The sequence below is a fragment of the Capsicum annuum genome, chromosome 6, assembly GCF_002878395.1.
Source record: "Capsicum annuum cultivar UCD-10X-F1 chromosome 6, UCD10Xv1.1, whole genome shotgun sequence".
NCBI classification, from domain to species: Eukaryota; Viridiplantae; Streptophyta; class Magnoliopsida; order Solanales; family Solanaceae; genus Capsicum; species Capsicum annuum.
The window spans coordinates 134,302,975-134,324,630 of NC_061116.1; positions in this window are offsets into that span (position 1 = coordinate 134,302,975).

Here is a 21,656-nt window from a genome sequence, read left to right on the forward strand (position 1 = left end):
TTTGGTAAATTTATGAAACTTTAGTTATTTACTTTCCTTTGATTAAACAACCCGAGCTTATGGAGGATCGTGTTGGGTTATTTACTTTTCTGCACTTACTGGCTTATGAGGTCCAGTCTTGTAGTATTAATTATGCTTTCTTTCATATTATGTCTATTTCGGCTATTGATTTACAATGTTGGATCTTATTTCTAGGTTTTCCCTTTTACCTTGACTTAGCTTAAATATCTTGCATCTTTATCATATTTAAATCATAATTTAGCTCAGTCAGCTGATGATGCTTGCTGAGTACCCATGGTTTTGATACTCATAATACAATTCTATATCTTTTTGGTGTAGATCTAAGTACTAGTAACTTTCGCTGACGTGACGATCATGTTGTGTTGAGTGCGGTGATAGGGTGATCTCTCGGAGTTGGAGTTTCTCTCTTTTCCATCAATTAATTATGTCTAGTCTTTCATTATCTGAGAGGGATTGTATTTGACTATTTTAGTACTTATGTTCCTTTTGTAGTAGCTGTTGTGCCGACACTACTAGGTTGTGGGATGGTTATGAATGTTTTATCTATATTTTAGACTATCATTATTGTCTTATCTCTATTAGAAGTCTTTAATTGTTAATTTTCAGCTTTTAGACTATTTTTCACCAAATTAGCCCATTGCTTATAGCTCCAGGCTATGATTTGACTTAACAAGTGGCAGGATAAAATAGGTGTCACCGTGACTCGTAAATCAGATCGTGACACATGGTTCCTCAATATGAAGACAACCCTAATCTACAAGCAACTTCCTTAGATAAAATTTGTGATTACACTATGCACTACCCCACTCTTAATACTTCTACCTTTGCACCTGACCATATCTGCACATTATACACTTTTACTCTAATCCTACTTACATTAATCACAGCTTGACTATACTAATCTATGATATGAACGGCACTTGCAAGACCCCAAGCTGGACCAACCCTTATCCTTAACCCCATTTACACCATTTCAATATCTACGGTCAACACTTGTTTTCATCTAATTCGTATAAATTTGATTAACATTAAACTCTTAATGATAATGTACTACTTCATACTACACCTATATAATACATTGAACGATAACCACAACTATCCCACAGTTTGTAAGTCCGTAACCATCCGAACTCCATGCTCGTAGGCCTAAGCATGATATCTTTTGTGATACTATATGTCACATATGCAAATAACTAAGGTCTACTAGACATTAAACCATAACCTACCTCGATGTTAATTTTTGTTGCTAGTGTATTGGATCTCTTTTCCATGATCCTTTGCTATCAACTCCATTGGAGATTCCTTGAAATCGTTATTTAAACCTGCCTTCGCTTGCCTCTCCATTAATGTTGTATTTAGTCTAGGGGTAACCAAGGGTGTTTTTAGGAGGCAATGAAATTTGAACACGAGTTGGTAGACAAAGGATTTTAAAATGCAAGTTAGCTGCCCAATCACCGCTGCAACTGACAGATTCTCGCAGCAGCGAGTGTGGGGCAGTCCAGACTTTTAAACTTTTGGTCAATTAAATTATTTTATGGAACTTCACCAACGTATTCAAATCATAACAAGGTTAATTTAAGGAATATTCTATTCATGACTTTCCTAGCACAATATTCATAGTAATAACGAGACATTTTGTTAAAATAAGCTCTTGGATGACAATGCTCAGTGAATTTACACTCGCATGTATTATAATCAAGATAATAATTGAATAGGTAAATTGTATAATGTAAAGATCCTCAAGAGTCTTAGAATGGAGAAAATAGACCTCTTTAGATTGTTTTAGTACTCTTAGGATTTTTTGGAGTGTATTAGAATAAATAATACATGTATTAAGTGTATGGTATTATTTTAGTGCTTTATTAAGTGTGTGGTATTATTTTAGTGCTTTGTTTGGTAGGAATTTTGATCCTATATATAACTAATACATGTTTTAGTTTACAGCATATTTGGTATTATAGAGCGTATAACTAATAAATCTCAATCCATGGTATTAGTATTACATGGGTTTTAGAGCAAGGGATTAACACAAGTAAAGAGAAAAATACCCTCAAATCCTTTTAACCCTTTTCTATATATTTCTAGAGAAACAATTTTTTTTAGTACAATAATGAAAATACATTAAGAAAAAACTGTAGTACATCAATGAAAGATTTATTACAATCACCAAAAGTATGTTCTACACTTTCGTCCCAAGCAAACTTAACCAAAAACAAAAATGCAACCAAAACAATTGAACTTTTCATGATACATTTGTATATAGCATGGATCATATATTTTTAATTTATCATGATGGCAATTTACCTTCAAATAAATTAAGTGAAAATACCAAACTTTTTTTTTTCATTTTTAAGAATAAATTATAAAGCTTTGCAACGAATACACAAAGAGAATGAATGTGGAGGATATTTTTGTAAACAAATAATATATATATATATATTAGAAATATGACAATGTACCTTATTTAATACATTAGATCAAATATTGGAAAAGAAATAATTTCATCATCACTTATCCTATCACTATTAATCTCAACATTTGTCTCGATTCAATTTCTCAAGTCATGATAACATCTACTTTAACCCACCAGTAGGTAAGGAAACCATAGACTAGAACGACGAGTACTGGAAAAACTGGCCAAAGATACAAAAATAAAAGTACAACGGAAGTAATAAGTTAGAAGAATAGAGATATACAATTGGAAATGCATGCTATACAAGAGCGAAAGAGGACAAAATATCAAAATTAATTCACCTAAGACCTAGCACGGACTATACAAGAACCACTGGTACAAAAGGAGTACTATCAATGTCAGAATATATGTCTCTGAATATACAAATAAGACTATCTAAAATAACATAAGGAGGAGGATCAACTCTGGACTCTAAAAGCTCACCCTATCTGTGAACATCAGTGCAACTTGAGGATGTCGTCAACAGTGGTGACTTGTACTAGAATTTGCATCAGGGAAAAAGATGCAAGAGAATAATTTAAGTACCAAAAACACAATTATTCAGTACGCATCATAGGTCGACTGAGCTAAATTACAGTAAAAGAATAAGTACACTACAAGTATGTAAACCTAAGTGACATGACCCGAACTGAGGCCTTATCGTAATGGGCATTTCAAGTTCCACAAGGACTGGGGTCCACCCCCGATTCCCAACCCAGCCTCCAAGCACATACCCTGAGTCGGATGAACTCCAAACATCTAACAAAATAGAGTATCCAAAGATATAATGACTTTGCAATAACTATACTCCCTTGACCAATCCAACCAAGTCAATCCATCCAATAACCAACCAAACCAAGACAATAACCCAATATATTTATATGTATAATCCAAAACAAAATGAAACAATCATAAATCAAATATAGTCAACCGGTATCATTCATAATACTAATACCAATTCCAACGCTGACACAAATACTGACACCGCCCATACCAACCTATAGTAGTACCACAAAGCCTCTAACCAAAAGTAAAATACTATCCGATCGGTACATGCCCCCGATCATAGCCAAAACCATAGTCTATAAAATGACTAAAGTATGTAAAGACATCCATGACATAAAATAGAGCCTTCTACAATATGGAATATCACCACTTCAATCCAACATAAGAAGATCCCTAATACAATCACTGAGAAGGAGTAGTATGACCGATATTTGCATCGCATGGGGATACAGCACCCGATGATGGGTTAGCGGTTGAACACTAGCATGCACTTAGGATAAGGATAAAATAATTCCAACCTTTAAACCCAAGTAAACAACTATATGCATTTATATATATAGATATATATATGCCAGAAAAGGGAACTAGGTTTACTATGCCTAAAACTATTAACTTGGGTATCTGTAGCTTAACTATCCTAGAACAACCCATGGGCTATATGGGACCAATTTTACAACTTGGTCGGGCCCAGATGCGTTTAACCGCATAAACCAGAGATACCACAGAAGTAGTGGATTCCCTTATACTATTCACTCTCCATGATACATATATAAAAGTATAACTTAGGGGATTACCGTGTACCACATAAGTATATGGTCGCTATGACTAATCCTTACGTCAGTAAACATGATTTTATAATGTTCTTCTATTGGGCTCACACCTTCACTGTTACCTATCACACCTCTCCATTATTTCCCAATTAAAAGCATTAGACACAACCAAACCACCATTCTATTTATTATTAACCAAAGCTATAAGAAGTGGTATCGTCATACCGACTATAGCTTGCAAGCATTGTCCGTATCTAATCTTTTTAAAGAAAAGGGATTCTCATGTACCCATAGATTACATTATTAAGTTTACTTGGGGGATTCCCATGTAACCTGCAAGTGTATTCATTACTTAGTTTACTTAGGGGATTCCCTTGTACACCACAAGGATTTCAATTAAACCATAACCATCACCACCAAGTCCTTACCATTTAAAACCTTTTAATCCAGTTTAAGTTCCATTACCAAGTTATACCATGCAACAGTTTCATTAAAAGTCCAATTATGTAATAAAGGCATTCTCATAGGCACTTTAACAAACATATTGAGGACATATAGTTTCCAACATCAAAACAAAGTACCAATTAACCATTCTTGTGCAACCACATGTTTAAACCACCATTAAAACATGAAAATCCATAATTAAGACATGGGAAAATCATAACCAACATTCATAACCAAAACCCCCAACATATATTTGAAAACCTAAAACTATACCATAATTATGCCATGAAAACCATATATTAAATCATGCCTTTAGTTGAACTATTAATGAGGGAGGAATAATATGCCTTAAATTACGAAGATGACAAAGAAAAACCACCCTTTGCAAGTCCCAAATTGATCCTATGGAGGAAATATTAGCCTTCCTTAACCCAAGAGCCTTGAGAGAATATAAGAGTGTTTCTAGGTGTTTAAGATTAGAATAATAGGGTAAATTATGTCCCCCAAGAGTGTTATAAGTCGTGGGACCTTAAGAGGTTAAGAGGAGAAATGTCCAAATTACGCCCAACTTAAACTACATAAAATTCCCGGAGGAGGGTACGACTACCCTCCCCCAAGCCATACCCTAGGGTATGAGTGGTACCCTTGTCTCATACCCTAGGTCTCTCCTTGGACCCTAACACTATCCAACATACGACCACTATGGCCAAACCGTACCCAATCATACAACTAGTACCCTAAAACCGTACCTTAGGTAGAATAGAATCCTCTAGGTTAAACATACAACAACATACAACTGGAAACATACTACTAATACCCTAATATATGACTAGTATGACCAAAACATACCTTGGATAGAACCTAACCAACCCACACATGTTACCATATGACCAAGACCAACCAAATCGTGCCACATCATACAAGAATTACCCCAAGTCATATGATGTCCAGAAGCCAAAAATCAAGAAATTTTCTAAAGACCAAAACCCAGGGTGTTTCTCTAAGTCAATAATAACAGAGTTATAAATATAAATAATAAGCTACACTAAGAAAATGAAATAAGTAGAAAGTAACTAACACATAATCGATAATAAACACTTAGCCATAGTGTAACTAGACCCTATAAGCTTAAAAGGTATAAACAAGAAGAAATAAACCCAGTCAAGACCTGATAAGCACAATGTTTACAATCAAAGAGTAACAATATTGTAAGGACAGAATAATAACAACAATGAATGTAATATGAGCCAACATGCATGATATCTGTACCTTATACTTCTTAGCCATAACCACAAGTTTTATTAGATTCTATTAGATTTTCAATCCCAAATTACTATTCAAAAAAGTAATGAATATTTGACTAAAATCAAAACTAGGTAATAACATCATATAGTAAATGTCGAACTGAAAAAAAATAAATAATAACAATCTACCAGGTGCCAAACTTAAATCGAAATAGTAAGTAAGATAAAAGTACTCCAAAAATTATAGCCACTCTCAAGTTCTTTGAACATAAATTCTAATTCTAGGCCAAATATCTTAAAGAAAAATGGGTTCTAATTATTAAGTCAAAGGGTAAGGTCAAATACTACCTTACACAGGGTAACAAAGCTAAATAAACTTATTGAGATGACTAATTCACCCAACACCCAAGTATTTGCCTAAGGAAGCATATAGTTATCAATTAGGTTAAAAGGGGGAGTATTCTAGGCATTCAATCTTATACAGGGCAAGTGAGTCCCACTACCACTCTTAAAAACCCAATCTTAGGCAAGAACCTTTCTAAACCTAGGCTAATGCTTCTCAATTCCATCCTGAAGGCACTAAGTAAACTAAGACTAGTCCCACATAATAACAAAAACCTAGTATAAAGGAAATTAGCGGCAAATTGTACCCAAAAAGTCTATTAGTCAGCTAAAATAAGCAATAAGTGCAAAAAAAGATAGTCGGGCTGTAAGAACCCACCCTTAAATAGGAGATTAACATTATAATAAAACAACTAAGCAATGTTTAGGATAAGGGTAAGCGTAACCTACCTAGACACCGCTAAAAGCATGTAAAAAGCTCTACACCAAAGGTTTTCTCTTTTGAGAAGCCTCCGACCACTGCCATGTTATAAAAATAAGGTTCTACATATCATGATGAGAATATTGATACCTATATTACTTATTAAATCTCTGGGTCACACATCGGATTAAAAATCCATCATAGGCCCAACTGTAAAATCATGGAATTGAAATAACCATTGTGTCCCTCTCATCTCATGGATCATTTGCCCCATAACTGGGCATAATTCGAGCACATTATATCCCAAAATAATCCCATCATAAATAAGGAAAAAGAAATTTTAAACTATGAATTAAATAGAATTTCAATAAAAAAAAACTTATGTAATTAGGAAAAGGAGTTGATCACTTAGGCATTTCAAACTCAATTCCAGACTCAATTTATCAATTCCCTCACTGATTTGAGCTTCCACACTCTCTAATGGAGGTTGACACTTAGACTTTAAGCTTAAACTTAAAGTAATGAAATACATACAACTTCCAGCAATGGATGCTTAAGAAACTAAATGACCATTTTAGCCATCAATGCTTAAGCACCAAGAAGGTTGCTTTAGCAAACCCTACCAAGATGTCCATCCTCTATTTAAGTGGATTTTTAGACACAAAAGCAGCTACTACTTAAGTGGTACTCAAATGCTAAAGAATTTATTGCTTAAGTGGTCCTCGTCTGCTAAAGCATTTACATAAGAAACGTGGCACCAACCAAGTTTGCAAAGTCCAGACAAACTCTAATTGAGTGCTCGAGATTTATTCAGAATCCAGTGTACAAAAAAAATTATGCTACCCCTACTAAATTTAGCATTCTACACCAAAAACAAATAAAAACTTCTATCCAAGGTTGTTTTGATAGGATGTAGTCACACATCCAAGGTTCTAATTTTCATTAAAATCCACCCAATACCCCAAAATGAGTTTGGAAGCCTTATGACCTAAACCAAGTGTCCCCCTAGCTTAAAATAAACATTCCAAAGCCAATTAAAATGCCAGAATTGGAATTCAAGGACATTTAACTAACATTTTAGCTTGAGACCTTTTTATCAACTTCAAAAGCTCAAAATGAAAAAATAGCTATACAAACCGAACAAACTTCTTGGTAACCAAACTGTAATAACCTTTCAGGTAATCTTTCGTATTTATACTTATTTTCACTGTTAGAGCTTTCCTATAGATGCTCCAAGTCATTTATGATATTTTGGGACTAATAGTTTGGTTACCAGGAAGTTCGTTTGGTTTTTAGAGCTAATTTTGTATTTTGAAGTCTTTCTGGTTTAAATTGGCTACTAGGTGAAAATATTAGTCAAACGACCTCGTATGACAATTTTAACTAATCCAACAACTTGAAATATCAATTTTACACTAAGTGGAACTTTGGTTTTGGTGCTGAGACACCTAAGCTTATTTCGACCTATTGGTTAGAAGTTAAGAAAATGGCAAGTTGGGTATGGGACCTACCTTTTCTAAAATGACCTTGAGTGGGAATTTCAAAAATACCATTGAGTCTGAAACATTAAATTTAATAAGGTATCATAGCACATTTACATATATCAAATATTGAATAAGTCCCAAGAGGTTGGTGGATTTGTAAACCTCAGCAGGTGTTGGTGCACCTATGATCGCGAGCCATCGATCACATACATGATCTCGCAAACGTTGGACAATGTCAGAAAATCAATGATCTTGTCATGAATGCAACATCGTCTGTAGCGGTGCAAGAGTCACAAATGAGACTGTTGGTAATCACATAAGCAATAGGGTGACAAAAGGGTGAGTATCGCGAATGCGATTGGCGAGTTGCGTATGTGATACCTGATACCTTGTATAAATACCTTGTTCAACCTATTTTTGCCTACTCTCATCCACTTTTAAGAGTCTAAAACCCTAAAGAGTGGGATAGCTTAGAGATAGCATTGTGGGTGCTTTTGGGAGCTTAGATAAGGATTAGTTACATGATTTTCCTTCAAATTTGAGATAAGATATCATTATTTTCATGGTTGATTTCCTCTTTTTTCTATAAAATCCCAATATCTTGGTGACTTGATTTTAGAACCAATATATCTTAGAATTTACCCATTCTGTAGGGTAAATGTTCCTTGTGCATATAGGGACGTTGAGTTGGTTTCAAAAATGTAATTTTCGCAAATGGGCCCCATATGGGATTTTTGTATAATTTTTTACCTGAAGCACAATAGTTTAATATGGATATCATTATTCTCGTTTTGATGAACAGATAGTGATTTTGATAGCATGGGACCTTGAAGAAGATTATCGAAAGAAAAATTGATGATATAGCGGGTTCTTCGAGCTATCTTCGGTGTCTAGGTAGGCTAGGTTTTCCTCCCTTATGGATTGAGCTATGTCATAGTATGTGTCACGATCCAAACTGGGGCTTGGCCATAATATTTATCTCAAGTGCGATGAGGATAAAAAAATTCCCTTTACTCTAGACAAACAGAATACGATATAACTATAGCAACAGAATAATTCTGAGCATATAACAAGATAAGCCAATTTCACATATATATAAAAAGATAGATGAATATCTAACTCAAGATGAATAATAAAATATGCCACAACAATCTCAATCCATGGTATCAACAAATCCCCTAGTAATCGAAAACAATCTAAGTCGTGATATGCCCCCGATAATAGCTAAAAGAAACCATGAGTATAGTCTATGACACAAAATAAACCAAGAAGTAATAGCCATTCGGAAGAAGGAGGCTCACTATTTTAAGATAACTCATGAACGATCGAAGATCACCTATCATTGCACAAGAATTGAAAAACTATCTCTGGTTCCTATATCATATGGGGATACAACGTCCAGATACGGTTAGCAGATTGGGTGCTAGCATGTAACTCTAGGAGAAGATAAGATAGTGTCATGATCGATAGTTCAAAAATCGTTCAAATCTAATACACATAATCATATACATATATAAAACATGTTGGGAGAGAGAATAAGGTTTAGTGTTCAAGTAAAACATTAGCCTGGACGGTGTAGCTTAACCGTTATAAACAAACATCCACGGGCTATATAGGTTCAGCTCCCTTGCTGTAGGGGCCCCAATATGTGTTAGCTGCATAAACCTGAGGTATCAAGAAAGACCATGGAATGCCCTGACCCCATGTCAATCTAGGATACAAATAGATATCAGTAGTGTGAATCCTGCACACAATCATCTAGACCAAACCTTACGCCGTCAAATGTGAGTTTCCAGTATTGGTCCTTCTGGACCTCCACCTTCATGGCTTAGCTACATAACCCCTATTAAACCAAATTAAAACAAGTTTCATATAACCTATCTATTGAACCAATGAATTGACCACTAAGGCACACCATAGCTATCGTTATACACTTATGCTTGCAAGCTTATAATTGTGACATTATAATTCCATTTACTCGGGGAATGCCTCGACCCCCTTTACTTATTAAATCAATATGGGGGAAAGCCATGACTCCTTTTGTTCATTAAATCAAATTTGGGGTATACCTTGAACCTTTTTAGGTTTGTCAATTTAACCCGGGAGAATGCCTCGACCCCTAAGTTTCTAATTTTAAAATAATCAAGCATGGCCAACAAGGCATTCCTAATCCATTTTATCAGTTTAACCATTTATGCAATACAATAGTATAGGCAAGTAAGTTAAATCATGTGACAAACTATCTTTCAAAATCAATTACACAAGTGGGTTGAGGGAACAGAATTTCCAAACCAATATTTCATCAAGAAAACATCAATTAGGGGCAATAACTCGACCCTCTTTCCAATTCACAGAACCATACACCCAATTAGTTTAAAAACCATTGATAAAGTACAAATAATGCATATAAATTCATGGGAGTTCAATTTAAGTAACATTCATTCCAAACCCTCAAACCCATAAACCACAATTAAATCTCATGGGTAATAATTTAAATACATTCTTTCAATAAAATAAGTTTTAGGAAAGAGTAACATACCTGAGATAACAAGAATTATGGAGAGTAATCAACCCTTGGAAGCTATAATTGCCAATTTCTTAGAAACCTTAGTGTTTTTGACTTAGGGATTTTTAGAAAAAAAAGAGAGTTTTGATTTGTTAAAGTGATGGAAATAAATCTCTCTGGGTGTTTTATGGATGTGGGTCCTAAGGCTAGAAGGAGGGAAATGACAAAAATGCCCCAACTTAAATGTATAGAAAAAGTCACCCAGTCATCATGGGTCACCTTATGACTCATGATGTCTGGCTATGAGTTGTCTCCGCGACTTGTAGTCTGAGCAGTAGCTCAAGGACCCCTCACTGTTGTCCCTACAAGTAACATACTATGACTTATACTCAGACCTTATTACTTGTAGGGCCCAATATTTGTCAGGATAAAAATATTTGGGCACCGCACTAATTTAGCTACGGATGAGACTATACGACTCGTGACCCCCTAGTCATAATCCTAACAAAAACCTCAGGATACAATTGGTGTTTTCAGACCCGTAAGGTTACCTTATGACTCATAAGGTAAGTCATAATAGGGTAGGGAGTCCAAACACTCAAAAATTTTTAGGCCCAAAATTTGGGTTGTTACATTCTCCCCCTTTCCAAAGGATAATTCATCCCTAAATGATAAGTCAAAGTATTAATTATAGAAATGCAACCACAATTTCCTTTACCAAAGACTGAAAACCAGGATATTAAGGAATACACATACCTTAAGCACGATTCTCCATAGTGGAAAACAGGAATAGATATTTAGACTTTATGTCCTCTTTAGCTTCTCAAGTAGCTTTTTCAACCTAATGATTCCTCCATACAACCTTCTTTGAAGACACATTCTTAGTACTCAAACGATGGACTTGCCTATCAAAAATCTTAACAGGGACTTCCTCATAAGAAAAGGAATCTGAAATGCCCACACTTTCCAAAGAAACAACCAAGGAAGGATCACCCACACACTTCCTTAACATTAAAACATAGAACACCTGATGGACAGAACCCAAACTCATAGAAAACTCTAACTAATAAGCCACATTGCCCACTCTCCTCAAGACCAAGTATGGTCCAACATAACAGGGACTGAGCTTCCCTTTCTTTCCAAACCTCATCACCCCTTTTATGGAAGATACCTTAAGAAACACCTAGTTAAAAATATCAACTCCAACTCCCTATGTCTCACATCAACAAAGGACTTTTGGAGACTTTAGAAAGCTTTAAATCAATCCCTAATCACCTTTACCTTCTCCATGTCCTAATAAACTAAGTCAGGACTAAAAAATTTAGTTTCACTAACTTCAAACCACCCAATAAGAGAACAACATCTCCTACAATACAAAGCCTCAAATGGGGATATCTGAATACTAGAATGATAGTTGTTATTATATGCACTCTATGAGAGACAAGTGATTAACTCAACTACCACCAAATTCAGTCACACAGGCCCTTAACATCTTTCAAAGTCTGAATAGTCCACTCCACTTGTCTATTTATCTGAGGGTGGAAAATGGTACTAAAGTTTACCTTTGTTCCAAAACCTCTCTAAAATAAATGCCAAAAGTTCGATAAAAAGGGCACCTTAATTAGATATAATAGAAATAGGCACACCATGCAACTTAACAATCTTCTGAATGAAAAGCTTAGCATAATCCTCTACAAAAAAATTAGTCCTCACGAACAAGAAATAAGCAGACTTGGTCATCCTATCCACGATGACCAAAATCAAATCAAACTGACTATGTGACAGCGGAAGACTTGTAACAAAGTCTATTTTAGTTACTTCCCACTTCCACAAGAGTAACTCAATCTATAAAGACAAACCACCAGGCCCAAGTGCTTTATTTTCACTTGTTGACAAACTATATACTTGGTCACAGAATTAGCCACATCTTCCTTCATGTTGTTCCACCAATAAATAGCCACATCTCCTTTCATCTTGTTCCACCAATAAATATTTTTCAAATAACAATACATATTCATTGAACTCAGATAAACCATATACCTCGACTTATGAGCCTCAGCTAAGATCCTCTCTCGAAGCCCATCAATATTGATAATACAAAACCTATCTTGGTACCTCAAGATACAATCACTACCAATCTCAAAATCCATGACTTTTTACTGACCCACATCATCCTTAATCTTCTTTAAGATAGGATCCAAAGCCTATTTCTCTTTTACCTCAGTAACAAGAAAAGACTTCACCACCCCTTGAACGATCACTCCACCATCCTTAGAATCCAAAAGACAAACTCAAAGATTAACCAAATGATGAATATCCTTCACCAACCCTCACTTGTACTAATCCCTATAAGATAAGAACCCCATAGAGAACCTCCTAAGAGCATCATCAATCACATTAGCTTTACCTAGGTGATAGTGGAGACTCATATCACAATCCTTGAGAAACTCAAGCATCTCTTTTGTTTGAGATTTAACTCCTTCTAGTTGAGCACATATTGTAAGCTCTTATGATCAGAATATATATCAACATGAACTCCATATAAGTAATGGCGCCAAATCTTTAAAACAAAAACAATAACTAATAATTCCAAACCACGAGTCAAATAATTCTTCCCATGCACCTTAAGCTTCCTAGAAGCATACTCCAAAGCCTTACCATGTTGCATTAGAACATAATCCAGTCCAACATGGGATGTATCACAGTACATAACAAAACCAATAGTACCCTCAGGTTAGGTCAAAATCAGAGCTGAAGTAAACTTATCCTTTAACTTCTCAGAACTACACTCATAAGTATCGAACCATAGAAACTTTACCTTCTTCAGAGTCAACTCAGTCAATAGAGCAGTGATCAAAGAGAAACTTTTCACAAATCTTCTATAATACCCAACAAAACCTAAAAAACTATGAATATCTATTAGAGTTATAGGTAGAGGCTAGTTCTTAACCACCGCCACTTTCTGTAGATCCACCATGATCCCCTCACTAGAAACAACATGATCAAAGAAGGTCATAATATTCAACCAAAACTCACGCTTTAAAAAGTTAGCATACAAATATTGATCCTTAAAAGTTTGCAACATTATATGAAGGTGGTTGGCATGATCCTCCTCACTCTTAGAATATATCAAGATGTCATCATTAAACACAATAAATAACAAGTCCATAAACTGATGGAATACCTGGTTCATAAGACCATAAAGGCCACCAGGTCATTATCAAACCGAACAACATGACTAAAAACTCATAATGGCCATACCGAGTATGGAAAATAGTCTTAGGAATATCCACCTCCCTAATATTCAACTGATGATAACCCATTTAAAGATCAATCTTAGAAAAACATCTAGAACCTTGAAGCTAGTCAAATAGGTCATCAATTATAGGAAGAGGATACTTATTCTTTACAGTTACCATATTCAACTGCCGATAGTCTATACATGTGACACCCTGAAAATCCAAGCCAATATTAGAACCATGCTTTAATTTCATGCAAGATCAACTCATGTTTTGATAATTTTATAATAATTTAGACACATATTAAGGTCATAAATAGATCCTAGCTTATAGACAAATCAAACATCCCTTTGCGATTATATTCATGTGAAGTATATAACTATAGTCAGATTCAAATAGGAATAACTTTTGGAATACTATGTATTTTTGCACCCAAGACCCACTAATAAATAGATAATTAATTAGCTTACCAACAATACCAATTTCTTCTTAATCCGATGTCGGGGTGAAATGTTATAACCAAAATACTATGGCACTCTCAAAGCTACCCAGACTACAACTTGTAATATCTCATTACAGGTCATTGGAAGGGAGTCATAATCTGGTCAATAGAGCCTGAAATTGGACTTTTAGCCATGACTCAAGTCATGACCCATGGCCATACCCTATGCGTTCTGACCTAAGTCATCGGGACAACTTCCAAGCAACTTCCAAATAGTTCCTAAGGGGTTTTTTGGACTTTTCCCGCTCTTTAAAACCCTAAAACTACGTCGTTTATGCTAATTTAAGGCTGAATTAAAAGCCAAAACAACCCCAAATCCCTCATTCTCAACACAACACCAAATTACTCAATAAGCACGAAATTTTTCTCTTCTTCCAAAGAAAAAAATTGAGATTTTTCATTGCCAAGTCCTAATCCCCAAAACTTCAATTCAAGAATCAAAAGTAATTAGGTATGTGGGTATTCAATGAGGATCTTCTTTCATTATCATGCCTGAATTATGATATTTATTTATGATTTTATGATTTTCATAATCTAGGATTTTTAACCAATTGTTATTCTAAGCTTAAATTCAATCTCTCATAATATAATTTTCACTCATTAGTATGTTTTAATGATTATTCATGACTTCTTAGGCCCATAATATATCATTCATGCTATTCTCACGTCCATGCATGATTTATCTGTTATTATTAAAAATTTAAAGCATATGATCAAGTTATGAATGATATACCCATGTTTTTAAGATTTCTCAATCCTCAAGATTAATTCTCTTCCAATTTTAGGATCCAGGATAAATATGAGTTTTCCCTAATTTCTTCAGTTTATTTGTAAGCAAACCATGAATGCATGTTTTTCCTATAAGAATAGCATCTTCCCATGCTCAAAATCATGAATTTCTTATTAAGACAAGTTGTTGAGGTTTTGGGCCTAAATTATTAATTTCACCTTAGTGTCAGTTAATGTTACTATGAATAGAGTTGGTGGATTATGAACACCCAATACCTAGGAAATCATACATACATCAGTTTACATGTTCAAGGTTACTTCATATTATACATGCATTATTTTTATTAGAATAATATGACTTGAGCACATAAGTTACCAATTTATGTTTCAGTTATATTTTTGTGTTAGTTCTATTGGGAGTAGGAATTAGCACCAAGAGAACCTAGGGATAAGGGATTACTCACTAGTAAAGGACTGAGACCTTTAGTAGCAGTCCCTAAGTTCCATAACTACATAGCTAACATAGGTTATAAGAGGTCATCCTCCTGTATAGGGTTGACACTCTCTTGGGGGTCTCCTACCAGTATAGAGTAACACCCTAGTCTTCGGGATATCAGTTTAGTAGATCACACAGCCAGTGTTGGTACCCTTGGCAAGATGCTGACACCCTTTCAACTGGGGTTCTGAGCTATACCCCGATCAGCTCAGATTGGGGCATGTCGGTTAAATATTAGATCCCACAGTTTCAATTCACTATTCATATTATATTAGTTTAGGTTTGCATGACCAAGTCTCCACATATCAGTTATTCAGTTATTAAAATTATTTCATTACAAGCTTATGCTATGTTTGGCATTCATTTTACATGTTCATGTATTCATGCTCAGAATTCATACATGATCCTCAATACAATTTTACAACATATTCAGCTTTAACTTGAGATTTACATATAGTATTCATGTTTCTACCACTAACCAATTTATAGAAATATTTTAGCTCATAATTTAGATATTTCACTATGCCTTACAGTATTTACTTATAAATTTATTTTAAATGCATATTTTAACAAGTAGCTTATGTCCTCAGTTTAAAGCATGTTTTAAGTATTTTCATGACTAGTGCATATCTCACATAATAAGTACATACCAAAGTATTGGCCACATATATGTGCATATGGCTACATTGCTTCATGATGTAGGTACTAGATGTAGCCCACTCACTAGGGTCATAAATAGATTGTATCTTTCAGCCAGTAGGTGATGAATGCTCTTATTTTGAGGACTCAAGTCAGTTGCAGTTCTTGTCTTTTATTTTCTTATTCATATGCATTAATTTTGGATAGTTATATCCCAACTACCTATAGTTAGTACAGTAAAGGATACATAGATAGTCAGTCAAAAAAAATATATTTAATTAAGTTCCTTCTTCAGATTTATCAAGTTGTAAAATTTTATAGTACCATATTTATTCAGATTATCTCATGATTATGCTTTCGCTCAGCATTTTTAGCTTATATATATATATATATAATTAATACATATATATATACATATATTAAATCATTTGCTCAAGTATCATGCCAGTACATGAGTTAGCTTGGGATCACTTGAGGTTCTAAGCACTATGTTACAACTAGGGGTAGTCTCGGGTTGTGACAAATATAGTATCAAAGCACAAGGTTCAAGTGTCCTAAGGTGTCTATGAATTCATGTCTAGTAGAGTCTTGCAGATGGTATGGAGATATTTTTACTATTCTTCGAGAGACTACTGGATATTTAAAAAATATTTTTCTTTTTTTATATCTTAGATCATGCAGTAGAGATGTTTCTAAAAAATTATACAGATTCTTACACTACTCCATTCATGCCAACTCTTCTTTATTTATGAGGTAATAGATATAGTCAAGCTTAAATTTCTTCTTATAGAGTTTTCTTAAATAGTTCAGACAGGTAGTTATGACATTGCATGTGGGCTTATAAGGATCCCATCAGTGCCTTTAAGTTCTAAACTTTCAATGGGTTCATTCTTATTTATGAAAATCATACATTGCCAAATTTAGATGTGCTCTCAGATCTCTTCTCTGAATCCTATTGTAGTATGACCTAGAGTTAGGAGCATAAGCCTAGAAATATAGCATTAGTAAAATAGGGATATAGTTTATTCGAATTAGTAGATTATGTATCCATGGATCTAGAGGGTATTGTGTCGATTGTTTAAACAGCACTTTGAGAGAGATTTACCAGTTAAGAGGACTAAGAGAATGTTAATTATTTAGTTAAGATAGAGATTATGCAGTAACCACAATGATAATGAAGCTTATTAAGGTTGGGCATGTTCATAAAATTTTGAGTGGATTAGTATTTTATGATTCCTATCTAGTAGTACTAAATTAGTATAGTTCATTAAAAATTTTATGGCTATCCATATTAAGTGTTAGCTTCTAAGATTGAATTGTTGATGATCAAGCTAATAGATAGAAATAAGAGTTTGAAATTCTAGAAGGAAAAAGTGTGAGGTCAGGGTATGGTGATACTCCTGAAGATTCTAGGTTCATAAGTGTTTAAGTTATTTGATGACTATTTAAGATATAGAAAGTTAAGAGTTGTATCTCAAAAGAAAGTACTAGCAGTGGGTTTTATACTTTAAGATATAGTTTTTTTTAGGGGGGGAGGGGGTTATTATTTATGTGTATGATTGTATCCCGATATCTAGAGTGGAGTGATTGCAGTTCAGTTTAGAGTTTATTAAAGGGGCCCATGATCTTAGAATAATGTATTTAATCTAAGGGAGAGATGATAGAACAAAGGAACCAAGTCAGGATTTTAGATTCTAATAGTGATTCTAGTGAGTTCTAAAACAGCAGTAAGGGAGAAAGATACCCGATCCATTCTTATTTTTGTAGAAAATTTTATACTTTAGTCATTACGACATCTACTCATGCCTTACAAGTCCTCTCAATGATAATAGCTAATATTCCTGCACTTTATATAAAACCATGTATTCTCCCAGCTCCTAGTATAAGGGGTTCTAATCAACTCAAAAGTATGACTCATATACCATGAATTAATGAACTCAAAAACTCAAGTCATGAAACCCATGACTTATGTACTTAGGTTATATAGTATGCTTAATTCAGCTCCTAGAGCTTATGGTACACCCTCAATGTCCGGTGAAAATTTGCATTATGGCATGTATGTCCTAAGTTTAGATCTTTTTAATGAATCCATGTATTTGATATTCTATTCATCATGCCTCATTTAAGTGTCAAACTTATGTATAGTATTCATTCATGATTTATGCCCTCATGTTCTAAACTTTCAGTGAACTCTCCTTATGTAAAGGTAGTAGTGAAGAAAATTGTTGAAAAATGTTTTAGTTGGGAGAGAGTAAATTTTACTTGTAATGGAAAGATTATTGTATGCTTGTTTTATCTAAGGCTATAAGTGTGAAGGAAGATTGAGGCAAAGCTTTTGGTATATGTCATAGTTAGTTGAGAATTCTAGGTGTGTCTTCCTAGGGATAGTGCATGAAAGTGCTTATTCATAAAGGTATTAGAGAATATGGTAAAATTCTTAGGTGGGTTGGTTGCCTAGAAGTTCATATCTAGTTATAATGATAGGCTTGAATTTTATGTTAGTATACATGTGGATAAATGCATTGTGCGCAAGTGAATTCCTAGTAAAAGGTTAAAGTTAGTTATTGGAGTGGTAAGGAGTATTATTCTTAAGATGAGAGATCTGAAAACACATAGGATATTGAATATGTTATTTAGACTAGTATTATGGTGTTACGTGTAGTACCTTGGCTTGAACATGGAAAGAGAATTTAATTTAACTTAGACTTTGGTAGAACGAGGTATCAATACCCATGTGAAGATTATAAGTGGCGTCAATGAAGTGTAGAATTTAAGGAAAATGGTATATTTGAGGGAGTATTTGAGAAATGTGGCTAAGCTTGAAAGTTAAGGCATAGTAATTCTATCCTAGCTTGTGTTTTATATGCCTAATTCCATGTTATAGAGTTGTATTCATGTTGTGATTCCTTATTCAGATATCTTACTTAGATCATGCCCAAAATTCTTTTCCTCTTAATGTTATTAGAACTTCTAACAATAAGTGTTGAAGGGATACTTCAATTGAGTTACAAGCTTTCATTATGAGTCAGTCTGTATAGCTAGCAATTCAGTTTAGCAATAAGATAGATAATCTCTCATAGTTTTCCATCTTTTCATCTAGTCTTACTATCCAAAGTTTCATAAATATACATATTCCATGAAATAATTTATTCACATTCATGAAAATTGTCAATTCAGTTGAGCCCATACTCCTAGCTTAAATCAGTCCCAACAATAAAGGATATCTAGATTCAGAAATTAGTATCATGTTAGTTATCCAACTTCAGAATTCAACCAGACAATACTAGTAAGTTCTCATATTTAAAATCTAATTAAAGTTAGTTGTAAATTTAGTCATCATGTCCATATTCAGTTATCAGAATTCTATCAGGGATTACATCTCTTTTTCTATTCTTTCAACGAAGTTTGTCTTCATTCGACAATGAATGATCCAAAGAGAGAGATATTATGACACCCTAATAAACCAAGTCAATATTATAATCATGATTTAAGTTCATGCAAGATCAAACCTCATGTTTTGATAGTTTTATAGTGATTTAGACATATATTAAGGTCACAAATAGCTCCTAGCTTATAAACAAGTCAAATCATCCCTTAACGGTTAAATTCATGTGAAGTGTATAACTATAGTCACATTCAAATGTGCATAACTTTGGTATAATAAGAATTTTTTAGGTAAAGACCCACCAACAGAGATATAATTGAACTAGCTTCTCAACGATATTGATTTCTCCTTGATTTGATATTGAGGTGAAAAGTTTATGGCCAAAATACAGAAGCTCTACTAAAGCTACCCAGACTACGACTCGTAATGCCTCAGTATGGGTCATTAAGATAGAGTCGTAATTTAGGATATAGAGGATGAAATTGGACTTTTGATCATGACTCAAGTCACGACTCGTGCCCAAACCCTACGAGTCGTGACCTAAGCCATCGGGACTACTTCCAAGAGACTTCCAAATAGTTCCTAAGGGGTTTTTGGGAATTTTTCCACTCTTTTAACCCCAAAACTTTATTGTTTAAGTTATTTTAAGAATGAATAAAAAGCCAAAACAACCCCAAATCCCTCATTCTCAACACAACACAAAATTACTCAATAAACATGCGATTTTTCTATTCTCCCAAAGAAAGAAATAGGGGTTTTTCATCTCCAAGTCCAAATCCCCAAAACTTCAATTCAAGAATCAAAAGTAATGAGGTATATGGGTATTCAATGAGGATCCCCTTCGTCCTCATGCCCAAATTATGATTTTTGTTCATAAATTTTATGATTTCCATAATTTAAGGCTTTTATTCAATTGTTATTCAAAACATAAATTCAATCTCTCATAATATAATTTTCACTCATAAGCATGTTTTAATGATTATTCATGACTTCTTAGGCTCATAGTATATCATTCATGCTATTCTCATGTCCATGCATGATTTATATGTTATTATTCCAAATTTAAAGCAAATGATCAAGTTATGAATGATATAGTCATGTTTTTAAGATTTCTTAATACTTAAGTTTAATTCCCTTCCAATTTTGGGATTTAGGTCAAATATGAGTTTTCCCTAATTCCTTTAGTTTATTTTTTAATTAAACCACGAATACCTGTATTTCCTATAAGAATAGCATCTTCCCATGTTCAAAATCAAGAATTTGTAATTATGACAAGTTGTTGAATTTTTGGGTGTAAATTATGAATTATCTCTTAATGTCAGTTAATGTTATTATGAATATAGATGGTGGGTTATAAACACCCGATACCTATAAAATAATACATACATATGTTTACATGTTCAGGATTACTAGATTATACATACATTGTTGTTTTATGAAGACCATGACTTGAGCACAACAGTTTTTATTTCATGTTTCAATTATAATTCTATGTCAGTTCAAATGGGAGTAGGACTTAGCACCAAGTGAACCTAAGGATAAAGGCTCACCCACCAGTTGAGGCATGAGACCTTTAGTAGCATCCCTAAGTTCCGGAACTACGTAGCCAGCATAGGTTATGAGATATCATCCTGCCATTTTAAAGTTGATACTCTCTTAGGGATCTTCAGCCAGTATAAGGTGACACCCTAGTCCTTTGGAACATCAGTTTAGTGAATCCACATGTCCATTGTTGGTACCCTTGGCAAGGTATTGAGATACTTTTAATTGGGGTTACAGGTTGAATCCCGATCAACTCAAATTGGGGCATGTTGGTTAAATGTTAGCTCCATAGTTCCAATTCAGTATTTAGATTATATCAGTTTAAGTTTTTATGACCAAGTGTCCATAAATCAGTTATTTAATTATTCAATCATTTCAGTATATGTTTTTCTTGGTCTTGCATTCATTTTACATATTCGTACATCCATGCTCAATATGCATACATGATCCTCAGTAAAGTTTTACAGCATATGCAGCTTTAACTAGAGACTTACATATAGTATTGATGTTTCTACCACTGCCAAGTTTACAAAAATATTTTAGCTCATGATTTAAAATATGCACTGTACCTTACAGTTTTTACATATAGATGTGTTTCAAATGTATATTTAAGAAAGTAGCTCATGTCCTCGGTTTTAAAGCATATTTTAAGTA